The following is a 12,113-nucleotide window of genomic DNA, read 5'->3' as shown; positions in this document are numbered from 1 at the left end:
ATACGGCTTTGCTGAGACCACACATGTTAGCTAGCCAATCTTCTATCCATGCCAATATGTTACCCCCTTCACCATGAGCTTTTATTTAATGCAATAACCTTTGATGTGGCACTTCATCAAATGCCTTCTTGAAATCTAAGTACAGTACATGGACTGGTTACCCTTCATCCACAGCACATGTGACTCCTTCAAAGAACTCCAATAAATTGGTTGGACATGATTTCCCTTTCACAAAGCCATGTTGACCCTTGAATTTTTCTAAGTGCCCTGCTATAACTTCCTTAATAGCTTCTAAAATGTTCCCTGTGACAGATGTTAGGCTAACTGGCCTATAGTCTTCAGCTTTCTGTTTCCCTCCCTTTTTGAATGAAGGAGTTATGTTTGCTATTTTCAAATCTAATGGAACCTTCCCTGAATCCAAGGAATTTTGGGAAATTAAAACCAGTGCATCAACAATCTCACTAACCACTTCTTTCTCGACCTTAGGTTGAAGCACATCTGGACCTGGGGATTTGTCAGCCCGCAGCCCCAACTATTTGCTCAATACCACTTCCCTGGTGACTGGAATTTTCCCCGAGTTCCTCCGTCCCTTCCATTTCCTGATTTACAGCTATTTCTGGGATGTTACTTGTGTCCTCTACAGTGAAGAATGAAGCAAAATACCTGTTTAATTCATCCACCCTTTCCCTACTTTCCATTATCGATTCCCCTGAATCTAGTACATGTGGGCACCATGTCAGCATAAGGGGTTGATCATTTTGGACTGAAATTTGGAGAAATTCTGCACTCTCAGCGTGTGAATATTAATACTTATCTGTCCTAGTGAAATATGGATGCTTCATCCTTGAATATATTTAAGGATGACGCAGACAGGTTATTCAGTGAATCAATGGATATGGGGTGTAGGCAGGAAAATCTAGTTAGGCAGAAGGTTAGGCCTCTGACCTTATTTTGTTTGCGATGATATTGCCCCTGAGTGAGTGATTTATTTGGTGTATTTCAGTCTTTGGTATGATGTATGAGTGGTTCGGGTTCTGCAAGTCAGCCTCTGGTACTCTATCTGAGTGTGAATATCCTTTTATTTATCTTTTAGTCTCCCACTCTGAATAAGAGTGAGTGATTTTTTTTTTCCATCAGTATCTGTTACTGACTGTCAGCTTGAGATTCATTCAACATCTGCCAGTGTTTTATATTCCATGTCAATGTGGAACTAATTGTGTTTTTCAGTGTGAGTAGTTGCAATTAATTCTGCATCTGTCAGTATCTGGAACTGAACAGGGCTATGGGATTCATTCTGTATCTTACAATCTCTGTTAATGAATGTCAGTAACATTCATTTTGTGTGCATTATTTTCCGGTACTGGAATTGATGGCGGGATTTAATATTTAACTGTTATTCCCTGGTACTGCATGTGAATTTGTGTCACATCCTGTATCAGTCACTATCTTTGTGTGTGTCTGTATGTGCGTGCAGGGTTCATTCTGTATTTGTCAAAATCTGGTACTGAATGGGAATTTGGAATAATATATTTTAATATATGTCTACATCTGGGGCTGAGAGTTACTGTGGGATTAATTGTAAATCACTCGGTTACTGGAACTGTGTATGTAAGTGGGATTCATCCTCTATCTATGTGACTAGGGAGCTGTATGTGAGGGTACTTTTCTTCCATATCTGTATTTAATAGGTATCTCAAGAGTGTTCGGCAAAACCATTTATTTCACATTGTAGACTGTAGTTCAGGGTTAACCTGATTATTGTGATTGGTTCTAAGATCACACATAAGCCAAATTGAGTGAGGATTGGGATGAGAGGTTTCCTTCCTGACAGGGGTTAAGCTGTGAATCATTTACAACACCATGCCTGAGATAACTATTGAGTACAGATCCAGAATTAATCCCAGAGTCATAAGCAACGTCAAAGATTGAGAACAATAAAAGAAACCCCACATTCACACACATAACTGGACATGGTGAATTACTGGACAAACCCTATACGTTACCAGGCACGGACAAACTGCCCAATACACAGACAGCACCAGAGACAGATAAATGCAGAATGAATCCCACATCTCACACAGTATAACTGACCAGTAGATACAGAATGAATTTCAAGCAGCCTGAGATGTAGAAATAGAGAATGAATCAGACTTTCACACAGGAGCACAGACTTACAGACACAGAGGAATCATGAGCACACGCTCAGAATCAAAGTCTGATAGAGACAGAATGAATCCCACAGTCAGTAATGAAAACGCAAATAGCAGAAGATGGTTTCAATCCATCGAGCTCTGGTTATGGGCCCAGCATGCTTCCGCTGAGCCACTCTGCCAGATGGGGAGGTGGTGGCACAGTGTTATTATCACTGGACTAGTATTCCAGAGGGACCCGGCTTCGAATCCCACCATGGCAATGGTGAAATTTGGAATCAAAAGTCTGTTGATGATCACAAAACCATTGTCTGTGGAGAAAGAAACAGAGTTAACGTTTTGAATCTGTATGACCCTTCTTCAGAGCTAAAGAGCAGTAGAAATGTGATGACATTTATACTGTTTAAGGGGGCGGAGCAGGTGAAGCTGGAAAGAAGGTCAGTGATGGGTGGGGGCGAACGAGAGATTGACAAAGATGTCATGGACGATAAGACTCTGAAGAAGGGTCATACAGACTAGAAATGTTAACTCTGTTTCTCTCTCCACAGATGCAGTCAGGCCTGCTGAGTTTTTCCAGCATTTTCTGTTTTTATTTCAGATTTCCAGCATCAGCAGTATTTTGCTTTTATCTTAGTGTTTAATTCACTGCCACTTCTCTTCCAGGAATGCCCACCTTGAAAAAGGACTACTCTTCTGTCCGACAGGATTTCCATTTGTCTCTTTCATCCTGTTCACCTTCATGGCTTTCCATATCCCTCCTGGTGTTTGACAAGGTGTTTACCAAAACTCGCTTCCACAGCCATGTTTCCTTCCTCAGCAACTGTCTCCGTCTCCAACTTACCCCACATGGATTCCAACTAAAGCTCCATCCCTCATGTTTCGAATCCTCCCAGCATTACAGGTATCTTCAGGACTTAAAACATTCCTCGGGCTGCTGTTCTTACCGCATCCTGAGATCCACACCCAGTGCCATGTGCCGCCATATGAACACACTCGACCTCTCCCTCCAGCAACACTGACTCATCCTACCTCAAAGCTGTCCTTGTCCCCAGTTTCATTTTATTCTTCATCTCATCCGACGCCTTAATAAGAAACTTTTCCTTTCAGGTGTTAAGGAACGCAAGCTCCAACAACCTATTGATACCAACGCCCATCCAGGACCCTCCATCCCTTCCCATCCCTCTGACCCCATCCCGCCTTCTAATCCCAGCCCTTGCCGTATATTCACTGCACCCTCTGACCTTCCCCTCTCTGATGCTGAATGTTCTGTACTCAGCAAAGGACTCAGTTTCATACCCTTACGCCCTCACCTCAATGAATGTTGGGCTCGCCACGATGCTGAACTCTTCTTCCGCCGCCTTCATCTCCGTGCTCACTTCTTTGGGCAGGAGTCCTCCCCCCGTTCACCGAATCCTTTCACCCACCTCCAGGATTCTCCCTCCACCTGGACACCTCCCTCTGGCCTCTCACCTGCTCTTGATCTTTTCATTGAGAACTGTCAGCGTGACAATGGCCGTCTCAATTTCTCTGTTCCTCTCACCCACTCTAACCTGTCACCTTCTGAACTTGCTGCACTCCGTTCTCTTAGGTCCAACCCTGACTTTGTTATCAAACCTGCCAACAAGAGCAGTGCTGCTGTTGTCTGGCGTGCTGACCTCTACCTCGCCTGTCTATTTATGGGCTGTGTGGAACATTCCTTGTTCCAGTGCTACTCAGGCCCCCTCCCACAACTCTTCTTTTCTCCACATCGATGACTGTTTCGGTGCCGCTTCATGGCCTCATCTGGATCTGGAAAAATTTATCAATTTTGCTTCCAATTTCAGCCTCTCTATCACCTTCACATGGTCCATCACCAACACTTCCCTTCCCTTCCTTGACCTCTCTGTCTCCATTTCTGGTAATAGACTGTCCACCAATATTCATTACAAGCCCACTGACCACTACAGCTCCTCACACTCTGCTTCCTGTAAGGACACCATCCCATTCTCTCAGTTCCTTCAACTCTGTCCCATCTGTTCAGATGATGCCACCTTCTAAAACACCGCTTCTGACACATCTTCCTTCTTCCATAACCGAGCTTTCCCACCCACTGTGATTGACAGGGCCCCTCAACCGTGTCTGACCCAACTCCCCCAGCTTCTGACCTCATACCTTCCCCTCCCCCCCCAGAACTATGATAGGACCCTCCTTGTCCGCACTTCTCACCCAACCAGCCTCCGCATTCATGGGATTATCCACTGCTATTTCCCGCAACTCCATCATGATGCCACCACCAAACATATCTTCCCCTGACCACCCCCCCCGGCCCCTGTCAGCATTCCATAGGGACTGTTCCCTCATGGACACCCTGATCTTCTGCTCCATCATTCCCAACAACTCATCCCCTTCCCATGGCCACCTTCCCATGCAATCGTAGAAGGTTCAGCACCTGCCCCTTTTCCTCCTCCCTCCTCACCGTCCAAGGGCCCAAACACTCCTTTCAGGTGTAGCAGAGCTTCACTTGCACCTCCTTCAATTTGGTCTACTGCATTCGCTGCTCCCAATGCGGCCTCCTCTACACTGGAGAGACCAAACGCAGACTGGATGACGGCTTTGTGAAACACCTTCAGTCGGTCTGCAGGCATGACCCAGATGTTCCTGTCGCCTGCCATTCGAACACACCATCCTGCTCTCATGCCCACATATCCATCCTTGACCTGCAACGTTCCAGTGAAGCCCAACGCAAACTGGAGGAACAGCACCTCATCTTCCGATTAGGCACCTAACAGCCTTCCGGACTTAACATTGAGTTCAACAACTTCAGACCAGGAACTCTCTCCTCTATCTTCACCCCTCTTTCAATCCCCATTTTATTTTAAATTATTTTTTATCCACTTATCCTCATTTTTATTCATTGTTTTATTCCCTTTTTATCGCATTATCATTCCTTTTTCCCCAACCACTGCCCCCTTCCCCAAAAGGGCCATCTGTTACTTGTTCCATGTTGTTCTTTCACAGTGCTTACCCTTGTTCTGCTATTAACACATTCTGCTTTCTTAGCTTTACGCCACTATCAGCACCTCCTTTAGCCCTTACCACCACCATTAACGCTCCCTTTGCCTTTTTTGTCCAGTCCATTTTTGTCAATTTCTCCTTAGCCGCCACCTATCGCTGACCTTCTCTCCAGCTTCACCTATACCCCTTAAACAGTATCAATGTCATCACATTTGTACCTCTCTTTAGCTCTGAAGGAGGGTCATACAGACTCGAAACATTAACTCTGTTTCTCTCTCCACAGATGCTGACAGACCTGCTGAGTTTTTCCAGCATTTTCTGTTTTTATTTTGGATTTCCAACATCCGCAGTATTTTTCTTTTAACAAAACCATTGGCGATTGTCGTCAAAATCCACCCATCACTAATGTCCTTTACCTGGTCTGGCCGACATTTGACTCCAGACCCCAGAGCCACAGCCCATTTAAATGCTCGATTAACAAGGGCAATTAGGGATGGACAACGTTGTGGGCAAAATCAGGGACTGAGAGTACACAATGTATCTAACACTCACACAGATTCCCACAGCCTGACAGTGACAGAATTAAACCCATTCTCACATTCAGCACCAAAGACTAACAGATGCAGAATATGTTACAAAGAGTCCCAGATATTGAGAGTGACTCCCACATTCCCATTCAACACCAGAAACTGACAGATCCAGACTGAGTTCCACACTCAACATGAGCATCCCACACTCACACGCAGTATCAGAAAGTGAGTGAACTTCACCATCCCTTCCAGTGGAGCCGTTGTAGTTGGTCACTATCTTTGTCTGTTTCACGGCCCGTTCCCCGGGCAGCAACAGACCTTTTCCTGTCTCGATGTGTCCACAGAAACAGCAGGAGCCAATTTATTGTGGACTGGTGCCCTCTGCTGGCTGCACGTGAGACGTGCAAAGAGGTAACTTCTTTGGGGACATTTTAAATGTGTGTAAAACAACATAAACATGGTGAGAGTTATTGCAAAACAGTTTATCAATCAGATACAAGATGCCAAAGATATAGTGTTTTTCGCGGTATTATAAATGCTGACTGTAATTTAAAGAAGTGTGCGATGGTGGTATAGTGGTGAGCATAGCTGCCTTCCAAGCAGTTGACCCGGGTTCGATTCCCGGCCATCGCAGTAGTGATTTATTTTCAGCCTTATCCGTGGTCAGACCACAATTCCGGGCCCACGGAATTCATCTCTGTGGTTTCCAGAATGAGATAAAGAACAACAGAAAGTGTGGGAAGATATCCAACAAGAAAATAATGGACTAACGAAACAAAGTAGATCTAACATTTTCATCACTCACGTTTTTGGATCGTAAAACTGGGGCCTTGGGTGGAAAGACGCCTCACCTCCTCCCTCTCGCATATTTCCAATATATGGATGATACGTTTGCTATATTTAAATCCGCAGCTGCATGTAACAATTTCCTTACATGTCTTTATGGGCTCCATCCTGCGCTCAAATTCACCTATGAAATGGAGCAGTCAAAATAACTCCCCTCCCTTGACACACTAGTTGTGAAATCTTCCAGAGGATTCTCTACCAGGTTTACCGCAAGCCGACCTTCACCGCTCTGTAAGATTGGTCTTATCGGCAACCTTGTAAATAGTTCCCGAGCCATTTGCTCACCGTGCAAGCTTGATCGGGCTCATCAAAGGCATCCTGCAGGGTAATGGCTACCCTGATCAGATCATTTCGCGCTGTGTATCACACAAGCTCATGACCGGGCCTAAGACCGTCACTTTCCAACCTGAAGTATATTCTCTATCAGTATAAATTGTTGTCTTCCCCTTATATTGGTTTTCTTGGGAGTGTCCTGTTGAGTGCAGAAGGAAAACCTTTGACATGTCTCTTTTTTCAGCCATTCTCAATACATTGGCGCTAATGTTCAATTTGAAAACCTGTTTCAGCTCTGCCAGTTTGGCTCAGTCAATCTCCGGCCCATTTTCTCATTGAATTTGAAAGTTGGTGAAATAGGCTGCTCTCTGACTGGTTACGAAAGCCACCCAATGAGATTCCGAACACTTGGACCATTCAGAAGTGACCGACTGCATTCCCCAGAAGATAGGGGAAGGGTAAGTGCGGGAGGAATTCTTCATTCGTGGTGTAAGTGTGTGTAAGATTGTAGAAAGACCGGCGGTAGAGCCCAGGACAAAGCCAAAGCCAAGTCTCGCTCCTCCCGGGCTGGACTGCAGCTCCCCGCGGGACGTGTTCACAGGCTCCTGAGAAAGAGCAGCTATGCTGAGCGTGTGGCTGCTGGAGCGCTCCGCTCTTCCGATTGTAACATTCCCGGCCGCTTTCAGGGGACAGGATCAGAAATCAGCCGTTTCTCTCTGTCCCGATGAAGCCTGTGTGAAGGAGTCGGTTGGTAACCTATGTTATTGCGTTTCCAGTGAGCTGAGATTGGTTGTTTTAAATCGCTGCTTTGTTACTGCCAGTTACAGATAAGAGATTGACACATTTAATCTGTTCCTAAAATAGCGCCAGGATTCTGAGACGCAAAATGCAATATTACAGCTCCTAAAGTGTGAGACTAAAATTGCCTGGAAATTAAGCCGTTCGGCTATTATCTTTTTTGCCCTCTATTTGGCGGGCTTTTCGAGTTTGAAAATATAAGCCAATCGGCACTTCCAATTCCTGGTACCTGGCTCTCCGATTGGTTGAAGATTTAGATTGAGAATGGACTGACCAATCAGAGCTTGAGCCTGACTAAAGTTTCTCAAACCTTTCACAATGATTATTTATAGAGGTCAAACTGATGGAATCTGTATCTTCTACCCCACTTGTACGTGAGTCCTAAAATATACTTTTTTTCCAACAGGCAAATAATTGAAGGAACCAGAATAAATATGGTGTTTCCTCCAGCCAAGCTAGAATGAAGATTCCCGCCAGTTCCTCCCACACATTCCGTACATTATCACTGACAGAGCACAGAGACACAGACAGGTCATCAATTTCACAGTCTCAGACAGCAGAAGTAGTTCCAGAGTCACACTTTCCATCCATCAATCAACAGTGCAGGAGAGATAGACGTTGTTCCAATGTTACCTCGACTCAGCACCACAGACGGGTAGTCCAAATTCTCACCCACGATCCAATTTTTAGCAGGTCAATCCCACAATATTACAGCCTCAGTTACAAACTAAATGTCAAATAAAACTGATGCATGTTCCCAGTTTCAAGTTTACAGGCTTAACCTTGATAGTGTACACTGAGATTCATGTTATGCAGCAGTCCAATATTTGCACACATCATTAGTTTATAAATTGCAGTATTAATTCCCACATTGTGTCCTGACACATACATTAGATGCAAATCCAAATCTCAATTAAATTATCAGTTTGAGATATTCTGAAAGCGAGTATACCCTGAGATACAAACTCAGACTCTAGTTAAAACTCACCCTGATTACGAAACTGAGATACAATATTAATTTGATGAGTATGGATTGAGCTATAAACTACATGCTAATTCTAAATCCTCACACAGTGTCAAATTAAAGATACTTTACCAGTTCAGGACTGAGCTCCATTTTGCATTTGTGTGGAAATTCTGACTCAGAATCAGACTGAATGCCACATATCAAATCGTTTCGTACAAGCTGGAGTTACACTTTGCTGACCAATCCAAGATCAGATTGAAGGATACATTATCTTTCACAATTGTGTTCACAGTGACAGAGATTTAATACCCATCCAAAGCTGACACACATTGTTTGCTTTAAACCTACCATTTCAGTGGCCTGTTGTTCTGCTGGAAATGTATGTGGAATGAATCCAAACTTATAATTAGTCCCAGAGACTGAAGGTTATCTAATGAATCCCACACTCACACAGAAGCAGAGAATAATTCTCAAGCACATTTTCAGTGCCAGATGCTGAAAGATACAGGCTGTTCACTGCACTCACTCACAATAGCTGAATCTGAGTGATACTAAAAAAAAGACACACCAATTGTACCACTGAGAGATTTAGAAAGAGTCCAAGCATCACATCGAGTAACAGATGCAGACAGATACAAATGGAATACCACACACTAACACACACACAATAAACTCCACTTTCACATACAATACCGATGATTGAAAAACACCAATTGAATCTCACAATTTTTAATAATACCAAAGTTTGACAGACATAAAATTAGTCCCACTGACAGATACAGAATGAATCTCATGCACACAAACACAACCAAGTGATGAAATAAACGTATGATTCCCACACTTACTTTACAATATCACAGATACAGAGTGCCGTTGACAGATCTGTATTGAATCCTACGCTCACACATGTTACGAGAGTCCGACATGTATGTAACAGATACAGAGTGGATACTACACTCAAAATCCTGACTTGGAAATATATCGCTGTTCCTTCAATGTCGCTGGGTCAAAATCCTGGAACTCCCTTCCGAATAGTACTGAGGATGTACCTACACCACATGCACTGCAGTGGTTCAAGAAGGTAGCTCACCTCACCTTCTCAAGGGCAATTAAGGATGGACAATAACTGCTGGCCTAGCCAGCGAAGCCAACATCCCACGAATGAATAAAAAAAGGGCACCAAAGACTTCAGATTCAGAATGATTTCCATGTTCACATACAGAAGTACTGACTGATAGAGTTAAACACACACACACACAGACCAGTGAGAGATTCAGAATGAGTCCCAAACTCATTTGCACTACCAGAAAGTGACTGAGAACAAAACACTTGCACACCTGCAGTTCTACTGGCAGGCTCAAAAAGTGTCCAGACCCTCATACAATACCAGAAAATGCAATATGCAGTCTCAATATGACACAGGTATATTGTACCAGAGAATGAGAGACACAGAATGACTCCAACACTCACTTTAGATAGAGCAAAATCCCTCCACACATACAGTTCCACTGACAGTTTCACAATGTAACCCACCTCTCTCAGTATCAGAAAATACTGATACAGATAGGAATGGAATCTAACACAAATATACTGTCCAAGAGAGTGACTGTCAGAATAAATCCAAACACATTGGCAGTTCCACTGACAATGTCTCCACATACAGTAACCAAGACTGACAGGTTCAGAATGTCTCTCAGTTTCACACAGTACCAGTGAGTGACATAGATATTGAATCCCACGTTCACAAAATGGGCCAGAAAAGGGCAGTGAAGAATGTATTTCACTCTCAAATACAAAACAACGGTCGGATGGTTTCAGCACAACATTATAACTTCTGCTTGGTATAACAAAGTATTATGAAATGTCACCTCCACCGTTAGTAATTCCAAATACCTCCCTTCGCCGTCCAATAAAATGTGAACGCTTCTTGTCTGCTCTGTCGCTCCCTGAGTGTGCTGAGATCTACTGGCCAGACCTGAGAAGTGCACCAGATCGGAACCATTTTAAAAATTCAATGGATATGAGATTCGCTGGCTCGGCCATCATATTTATACAACCGGGAACACGTTTGTACTGCAGGGAAGCATTTTACACAACAACAAAGAACATTTCTCAACACCAGGGAGCACAATTCCACAGCAGGAAATATATTCTAAACATGTGAAACACTTTAACACCATAATGGAGCAGTTGACATTAAAGACCAAGCAGCAGAGTGGCGCAGCGGAAGCGTGCTGGGCCCATAACCCAGAGGTCGATGGATCGAAACCATCCTCTACTATTTACATTCTCATTAATGCCAAAAGCGAGTATTTTCTGTTGCCCACAACCATGTCTGTTATTTGCAACAGTTTCTTGCTTCCAGTGCAAAAATTCAGTCTTCAACAAATCTCTAACATCTAACAAAGCTCTAAATCTCACAGATGGATACAAGCTGTAAATGCTGCAAACACATCCCAGCCAATGCTTTCCCCTTTCCCTCAAGCCCATTCCTCCCAAAGAACTGGCACAGGCGCAATGTCCTGTGTGGCCGCCTCCTCTTCACTATCACTGTATGATTATCTGAATAGAAAAAACCATCCTCTTAGATGGAAACAATATCGTGAAGGTCATATATTTTAAAGTTAATTCACGGGATGTTGGCTTCGCTGACTGGGCCTGAATTTTTTGCCCATCCCGAGTTGCCCTTGAGAAGGTGGTGGTGGGCTGATTTCTTGAACCGCTGCTTTCCGTGCGGTGTAGGTACACCCACAGTACTGTTAGGAAGGAAGTTCCAGGATTTTGACCCAGTGACAGTGAAGGAACGGCGACATATTTACAAGTCAGGATGATGAGTGACTCGGAGGGGAACTTAGCCGCAGCTTTTCCGATCTATAGGACACCCTGCAGTAATTCGTCATTTTTATTTGAACAGCAGCGTCCTCCCTGTGACATGAGCCATCGAGAAGTGCAAAACTATCAGCATAGCGGAGACAGCATCGCACCAAATACACAGTTCATCATTATCTGGACAGAAATTGTCATTCCTTCCTAAGCACTGGTTTAATTTATGAAATTCCGTCCCCATTATTAATAATATTAACCGTAATAATCATAAAAGTTTCATTCCTTCGGGTTTGCATTAGGTACAGATTACACTAAATTATTATTACTTGAGTGCCTCTGATTGTTTCCTGTCTTGTTTTACCTGTTAATAGCTGATGGGAATTTAACGTGCTCAGTTTACCACTCATTCCGTCCTTATTGGCCTTACTTGAGGTGATAACTAGCATGTATGTGACCTTTCTGCTCGAACTGAATGTCTGTCTCTAACATATTGCGGTCACTCATTGCCAGATGCTCATTCACTATCATAATGTTAAGTCATTCTAAATTCCAGTCAGTCTAGATCCATCCTGATCAACCCTTCCTCGTTAGAAAACCCCCTGAGTCGAGGGAATATCCCAGTCACCTTTCTCGGGAACTGTCTTCATGGAAGTAATGTCCATCCTTCAGTAATCAGACCAGATCAGCACCCATTATTCTAGGTGTGGTCTCGCCAATGCCCTGTACAGT

General features: G+C 43.8%; 1 non-coding gene across 1 annotated transcript; it reads left to right on the top strand.

Moving 5' to 3' along the window:
* The first annotated feature begins 6,235 nt into the window (after window positions 1-6,235).
* Window positions 6,236-6,307, top strand: trnag-ucc (transfer RNA glycine (anticodon UCC)). The gene has a single exon. It is a non-coding gene; the product is annotated as a tRNA-Gly (tRNA).
* Window positions 6,308-12,113: the final 5,806 nt, after the last annotated feature.

This window comes from Cetorhinus maximus, chromosome 31 (genome assembly GCF_964194155.1).
Source record: "Cetorhinus maximus chromosome 31, sCetMax3.hap1.1, whole genome shotgun sequence".
NCBI lineage: Eukaryota > Metazoa > Chordata > Chondrichthyes > Lamniformes > Cetorhinidae > Cetorhinus > Cetorhinus maximus.
The sequence above is the reverse complement of the archived record's forward strand: the minus strand, read 5'-3'. Positions and strand labels throughout refer to the sequence as shown.